This window comes from Leptinotarsa decemlineata, unplaced genomic scaffold (assembly GCF_025532065.1).
Source record: "Leptinotarsa decemlineata unplaced genomic scaffold, Ldec_3_MD MMD2_P_RNA_scaffold_14, whole genome shotgun sequence".
In the NCBI taxonomy this organism is placed as follows: domain Eukaryota; kingdom Metazoa; phylum Arthropoda; class Insecta; order Coleoptera; family Chrysomelidae; genus Leptinotarsa; species Leptinotarsa decemlineata.
The window spans coordinates 10076959-10084593 of NW_027412528.1; positions in this window are offsets into that span (position 1 = coordinate 10076959).

Here is a 7635-nt window from a genome sequence, read left to right on the forward strand (position 1 = left end):
TGAATGAATAATGAACTCAAACAGTTGAAGCGATTATGATGGTGATGCTGTCAGTTGTTGCCTCCTCAACTGACTTCTCAAATCTCTCTCGTTCCTTAATCTTTGTCTATTGGACCCAGAATCTCGACGTTGATGACAGGGTGGGCAAAAGTTATATTCTGATGAAAAACTTTCATAAAGTTTCAAACATCTCCTGTCATTACACCGATACTTTGAAGGACCATTGACTTGAGGAAGTTCGTTTCCATTAGTGCTACTAATAATATTTTCTTGAATTGCTTTGTTCATATTGCTCTGTAAAATCACAAATCAATCGGAAAAAGAACTCAAGACAAACGTTTTTTCCATTGTGTTAAAATATAAATTGTAAGTTAATTAATTGTAAAAATGAATATTACAAATGTGGATTAAATTTTGAAACCCCAAGGCAATGTATCACTTGATAAATAATTTACAATTTGTTTGTCATCGAAAGGAGTTAATGAAACTTTTTTTTGATTTATTGTATATACCTCATGTTTTTTTACTACGAATCAGATTTTCCGTTACTTCAAAATGTTCATTTCCGAATAGGCAATCGTAGTAATTTTGGAAATGTATTTTTTTGAGAGAGGCTCTGGTAACACCTTTATCTTTTTTAATTGTCAAATTTTCCCCGTCATTCTCTCCATGTTCTACTTTTATCGTATACATTTTTGACTTTAAGCCAATGAACTCTTTCATAATTCTTCCATTGTTTTCGTCTTTCTTTAAACCTAAAACTTTATTTACCAATGGAATTCCGAATTAGATATCTACAGCAGTGGATCTCAACCTTTTCACCACTGACGACCACTTGTACCTTTCAGAATTCTTGGCGGACCACTTAGATATTATTATTACTATTTCCCAATAATAGGTAAAATGAGATGAACACTGAAGTTTTACTAATGAATTTATTATTTACATTTTACAAAATATAAAAAGAAAATACATAGTGAAGGACAAAAGAAATATAAAAAACAAAACAAAAAGTCATAGATAGCGCCAAATTAAGACGTTAATGACTCCCTTGGTCTTGCTTCTCACTTGAAAGTTTCTCAATATTCGGCTCGAAAGAAGTTAACGCCAGTCTCATAGGAGCATTCAAATTTAGCAACCTATTTCTGTGTTTATTCTTGATGACACATAATGTTGAGAATGCTGCTTCACAGAGATAAGTGGAACGAAAAGGAAGAAGTTTCAAAGCTTTTTCACTTAGCAGTGGACTTTCATCAAGTAATCCTATCCAAAAATCTGCAACATTTTCGCAGTGAGATTTTATCACTTTTAAATGATCATCGCATGAAATTTCAATAAGCTGTTCATTTTCCTGAATAGACAGATCATTATCGTGGGTAGCTAAAAAGGGATCAATCACCCACAGATTATTTTTCCTCACATCTGTATCAGCAGGAAAGTACTTCTCAAAGTAGTCTTGAAGTGATTTAATGTAGGACTTAACCAGTGAATGTAAAACCTCCTCATTTAAGCCTTCATTTTCAGAGGTAAAATCTGAAAACAAGTTGAACATTTCAAACGATCCTTTTCCAGCTTCGGACTCCCATAGCAACAATTTTTTCCTGAATGAATCAATTTTTTTCCCAAGGTCAAATGCGGTTTTAGATGGTCCCTGCAGGCCTAGATTCAATATGTTGAGCTGTTCAAAAATATTCGCCAAAAAAGCTAACTGGGCCATAAATTCTCCGTCACGCAGTGTTTCCGCTAAATCAGGTTTTTTTCCATCAAGATACATACATACTTCTTCTCGAAGTTCATAAAATCTGCCTAAAACCCGGCCCCTGGACAGCCACCGAACTTCGGTATGTAGAAGGAGATTGGAATGAATGGATCCCATGTCCTCGCATAACAAAGCAAACAATCTCGAATTAAGAGCATTACTTTTTATAAAGTTCACGGCCTTTACCACAGTAGTCAAAACCTTGTTTAGGTCAGGAATTAATCTTTTGGCAGCAAGCATTTCGCGATGAATGATACAGTGTGTTAAAACAATATCACTGTTTCCTTCTTTCCTTACTAAACTTGGCAAGCCTGTTTTGTGACCTGTCATTGCCGCGGCACCATCAGTGCAAAGTCCTACACAGTCTTTCCAAGAAAGATTTGTGAGTGTGAAATATCCGTCAATGGCTTTAAAAATGTCTTTTCCGGTTGTGTTACCTTGCAACTCAATCGAGGTCAGGAACTCCTCAGATAATTTTTTGTTGTCTTTATCTATGAATCGTATATAAACAAGAAGAATAGCTTTATTGGTGTTATCTGTAGATTCATCAAGTTGTACAGCAAAAATCTTTGAGGATTGAATTTTCTTCAGAAGTTGGGTTTCAACATCTGATGCCATATCTTCAATTCTCCTACTAACGGTGTCATTGGAAAGAGGAATATTTTGCATTTTTTTTGCATATTTATCACCTAAAATTGCTTTAGTTGCATCTACGATACATGGTAAAACTAATTCCTCGCCAATAGTAAAGGGTTTCTTGGTTTTTGCGATTCTAAGTGAAAGTTGATATGACGCCTTCAAAGTAGCTTTATCATAAGTTGAGTATGACTTAAGGATACTTTTTGACGATTTTAGTTCCGTCTCCTTCCTCTTAAAGAAATCTACATGTTTTCCGGCAAAATTTTTATGCTTTGTTTCAAAGTGCCTAGTTAATTTTGCCGGTTTCATTGCCTCATTACTTAAAACCTCCGCACAAATTACACATTGAGGTAATTGAACACCAAATTCTTCAATGAATGTAAATCCACATGCTATGTAGTCCGGACTGTACTTACGATTAGCAGCCTTTCTTTTAGGACCAGTTTGAGTTATCACTGGCAATATTACTGCTATCACTGCAATATTACTGGTAGAACATCCTGCTTTAACGTTCTCACTATCCGTCTTCTTAAAAAAAACCGAAAGTTTCATCTGTTTGCTCATTTTAGTAAACTACAATCACCAAGCAAAAAACACGCACGCTCGTCACTTGACAGTTGAGTCAGCACTGAGTTACTGAGTAGTGGCGCGATCAAAGACGCCTGGTCGTCACGACAGCGGCCGAAACTAAACGAAGAGGCGCGTTTGGTCGTCTGGTTCTGGTCAACACAATACTGCAAACGTTTTGAGTTGAAAAAAAAAATAGGCAGTCGCATTAATTTACGTCTCAAGAGCCAAGATTTAAATTGATTATTTTATGACTGTTCACTTCGCGGACCACCATGAAAACCGTTCGGGAACCACATGTGGTCCGCGGACCACAGGTTGAGAATCACTGAATTCTACAGCATAGTCTGATGTATCAAATTTATATATGTCCTCTTTGATATGTGCATAAATGTCATCGGTGAAAAAGTGGTAAATCAATGAATCAGTATCTGTATACAACAATTTCGCATTTTCATTTAATTAAGGTTTGATATAATTATAATGAAAGTCATATAAAATAGTTTTTGAAATTTCCAAAACACTGAAACCTACATAAATGGGTTATTAAGATTTATATTAAATCTTCATCTCAATGATTACCATATCATCATCAAAAATGGTTAAACTATAAAAATTCGGTTTTGATATGTAACTTTTTCCTCCGTATCTACCCTCCTAATTAGTACATAATTCAATATCTTTATATTTACGACAGTTTTCTATTGTTTTCCCAAAGACACTATTGTTCATTAGCTTATAACAATTTTTCTCAAATTCATTTTTACTGTTTTATCTTAATATCGTATTCAAATCAATATAAGTTTTTAACCATGGTATTTGTTTAAATTTCAAAATTTTATGAATTCTGCTGATTTTGGGACCTAAACTGACTGCCTGTTTCAAATTTCTATAATGAATAACATATTTCTTATCGAAAAGTGTTGTTACCAATTTTCGATTTTTTGATGATGATATGGGTGGAATCATTTTTTGAGGGCATAATGGAAGATCTTTATGAACATTTTGAACTTCTACAGGATAATCTAAGTCAACTTCTAAAATGTAACCATATTCAGAATCATTAGGTGTATTAAATATATTTTCAGACTAGAAATCAGTATTATTTATCCACTTGAAATCACCTGCAGGTAAATATTCTGATAATGCTGTACCATACAAGGCATTAACATCGTAATACATGAGATATGATGAGGGTTGATCAGAGTTATACTCGTTTTTCATGTAAATATTATTAGCTTTACCATATATATTGCTACATTGAGTGTGGTGGGCCCCTATGGTTTGATGTTTTTTGGACACTTACTATAGGTAAAGAATGAACCACGTCTCCACCTGATTTTATACCGTGGTCCAAACCAGCCGACTTTCATACTCAGAGAACGTTCAAATTCACCCTCTCTACGACAAGGGATCTGTGTTGCCAGAGAAAGATGTTTTGGGAAATTCAAAAACAACTTGAGTATGCCACAATAATAAACTTCCTGTTTGGAATCGAGCGGCTGTTCCCAAACAGGTAGGAAGTTTTTTTGGTTAACTAGATGTTTGTTATAAACCTACTGAATGACAAACCAACGTACATTTTAAACATTTATTGAATAAGAATTAAACTAATATGACAATAGTAAACACAAAAACAAAGAACATTAGGTGCATGTAATTACCTAAACGTATAATATCGGACAATTATCAATTAAAAAAAAATAAAAAGCGTGTACGCTAATATTACCTTCAACAAATTTTACTATAAGTAGCAGATACGCCGTCTTACTTAATATTGATAACTCAGGGCAGAAACGATACCAATATATAATCATTACTTTTCTCACCAGTACATGTACAAGAGACAGTGTGACAGGCTTACCAATCATTTACAAGTATTCAATATATTTTTCTGTAACTTTACAATGTCATATTCAACAACAGGGAACATAATATCAATATATCGTTAACATTAAATATAACAGTATTAATAAACAAATACACAATTTCAACACAATAAAAACCACGACAAGTGGTAGCACATAAAATATTGGATTTCGCTATCATACCTGGGACTCTGCTCACCTGTACTAGATTCTCAATTATACAAAACCAAAATAGAAATAGCTCATAGCACAATTATGTCAAAATGTAATTAAAATCTTCGGAGATCGTTATTCTCGACATAAAGACTACACTTTAATTACCAAGGAAAGTTCGGTTTTCTTTTTAGAATGATACTCACGTAAAAATGAGATGTAATACTTCATCTTTCAGTAATAAATTGCTGTTACTTTTCCATGGGCCGGTTTATTCTAAGCTCGAAGAATTTTCCGGTCTTTGTTTATTTCGGCATTAATATCGGTGGTTATGAAACTTCGTTTCCAACTGATTATACTTTTTGTTACACGTAAATTCACTGACAAAGATTATTTTTCCATTTGAAGCGAACTAACATTTCGCGTGAAATTTTACTGATGGAGTTCACTTCAATTTCGATGATTCAAACTAGACTGATTACATTGTTACTAATTTATTTCATCGGCGGATATACATACACTTCGACGAATCAAACTGACTGATTATCACTTTGGATTAACTTCGCGTAAATTTATCACTGACGGAGATAGTTTCATCTGGACTGGTCAAACTAGACTGATTTAATCCAAATTTTGATCCTGTATTTATATCCAGATTAATGAGGCAATAATCTGAACACCTGTTGTCCGCAGCTGTGTGACTTCCTTTGTTCAAGCGGCCGTCTGCCCTCATTATTTTTCTATAATAAATTGAGGAGGTGAAGTAACAAAGGGGCTAAGTGCCAAAACTGTAAACTCGGGAAAGTGACAAAAAACTTCATCATACTAAGATACTCAACTTTTTATTCATAAATGATGGTACAGCTTATTCTTTTGCATACGCCTGAATATGCTCTATACAAATAACGTACAAAAGTTGAACATATGACTATATTCTGAAAATTAAAAAAAAAATCTGGGAAAAGGGGTAAGTGCCAGTATTTTATTTAGTTACATTAGAGTAAAATTCTTGGTGTTTCTCATCTTTTAGATATGGAATCATTGATATTAAATGCTTCTTTTTGTTATCACCGATCTTATTTACGTCTGGAAGCTGATGAATCGCCATGATTTTGCAATCAAATTTACATTTACATGTTACCTGTAAGAAAGAATCCACGTTTTGTGGTTCACACAAATAATTATTTACAAAGTTAAAAACTCACTTCTAGGTTAGGTTTCTTTTTTTCGGCTATATCATTTCCCTTTCTCGTTTTATATGATTTTCCGGCATTTTTCCAGTCTCTATGTTGGTCACTCAGTCGTCCCAATCCTTGTTTACGACGTTCTATATTCATTTTAAACTAATTCTGCAGTCGTATACACAATACAGAATCAATACACACACAACACATCAGCGCGCACTTGTCCTTAGCACCTTTGTTGAGGAACTGACGTTGCACTTGCGCGAAACAACAAGAACTTTGTGATTTTTCCCCCAAAAGTTTGTGTCCGGGCACTTAGCCCGTTTCATAGGTTGTAGTCGGTGGCACATAGAATCTTCCTACAGCATAATCTCATATTTCGACAAATTGGCACTTAGCCCCTTTGTTACTTCACCTCCTCAATTATTCTTGACAGTTTTATGATTATTAGACGGATGCCACCAAGTCTTATCTTTACTGATGGACAGAACGCATCGGGGATTTCGCTTAATTAAACTAATTGGTCTCGCGAGTCGTCTCGCGTTAATTGATCAATTTAACAGTTCTTCGTGCCTACATATTTTAATTCTCGATGCTCGTATATTCGGATTGTTACATCCCTCCCTCCTTAATAAAAAGATGAGATCTAATATGTCGTCATCGCGAATAGAGTTAATGCCATGTTTCTCGATTTATTTTAGGTCTCTTCTAATTTAAAATAGTAATAATATTCTCTTATGTTGGCGTACCTGCTCTTCTTAACTTACTTACTTAATCTTATAGAATTGGGTGTTGATTGTGTCCTAAATTTCTGTTTAAACTATTATCTGAATTTATACCCAATCACTATAAGATGGCTACTTTCTACATGACTACATTCCTTAAGCCGCGGTCAGACTATGCTGTTTAGCAGCCGCTACTAACCAGCCGCTGGTAAATATCACCATCAGCCAGCGGATCTGAGGGGTTCACATTTAAGGTAACTAGCCGCTAGTACAGTTGATGTTGGTGACTTGAAAACATCGTGTGTGGTGTGTTGTGTGCATCATGTCATCTATTGGTGTGAGTCGTGAAGTTCTGAGACGTGTGTTAAATATTGGAATAAAAGAGTTGTGTGAACAGATGTTGAAACGGAAGAAAAGGCGATGGTGGGTTAGATCCTGGATATTAAGAAGAAACGATCTGGGGGCATCAGCAAGACTTTTTAAGGAACTAGAATTGGAAGATCCGTCATCTTATGCAAACATTTTAAGAATGTCAGTTCCAAAATTTAAAGAGCTATTAGAGTTAGTCACTCCGCTTATCCAGAAAAAAGACACCAAATTCCGTCAGGCTATTCCAAGTAAAACAAAACTAGAAATAACTTTACGTTATCTAGCAACTGGAGACAGTTACAAGTCTTTGGCCTACCTGTTTAGAGTTCCTCATAACTCAATTTCAGTGTTCGTTCCAGAAGTGTTGAGCA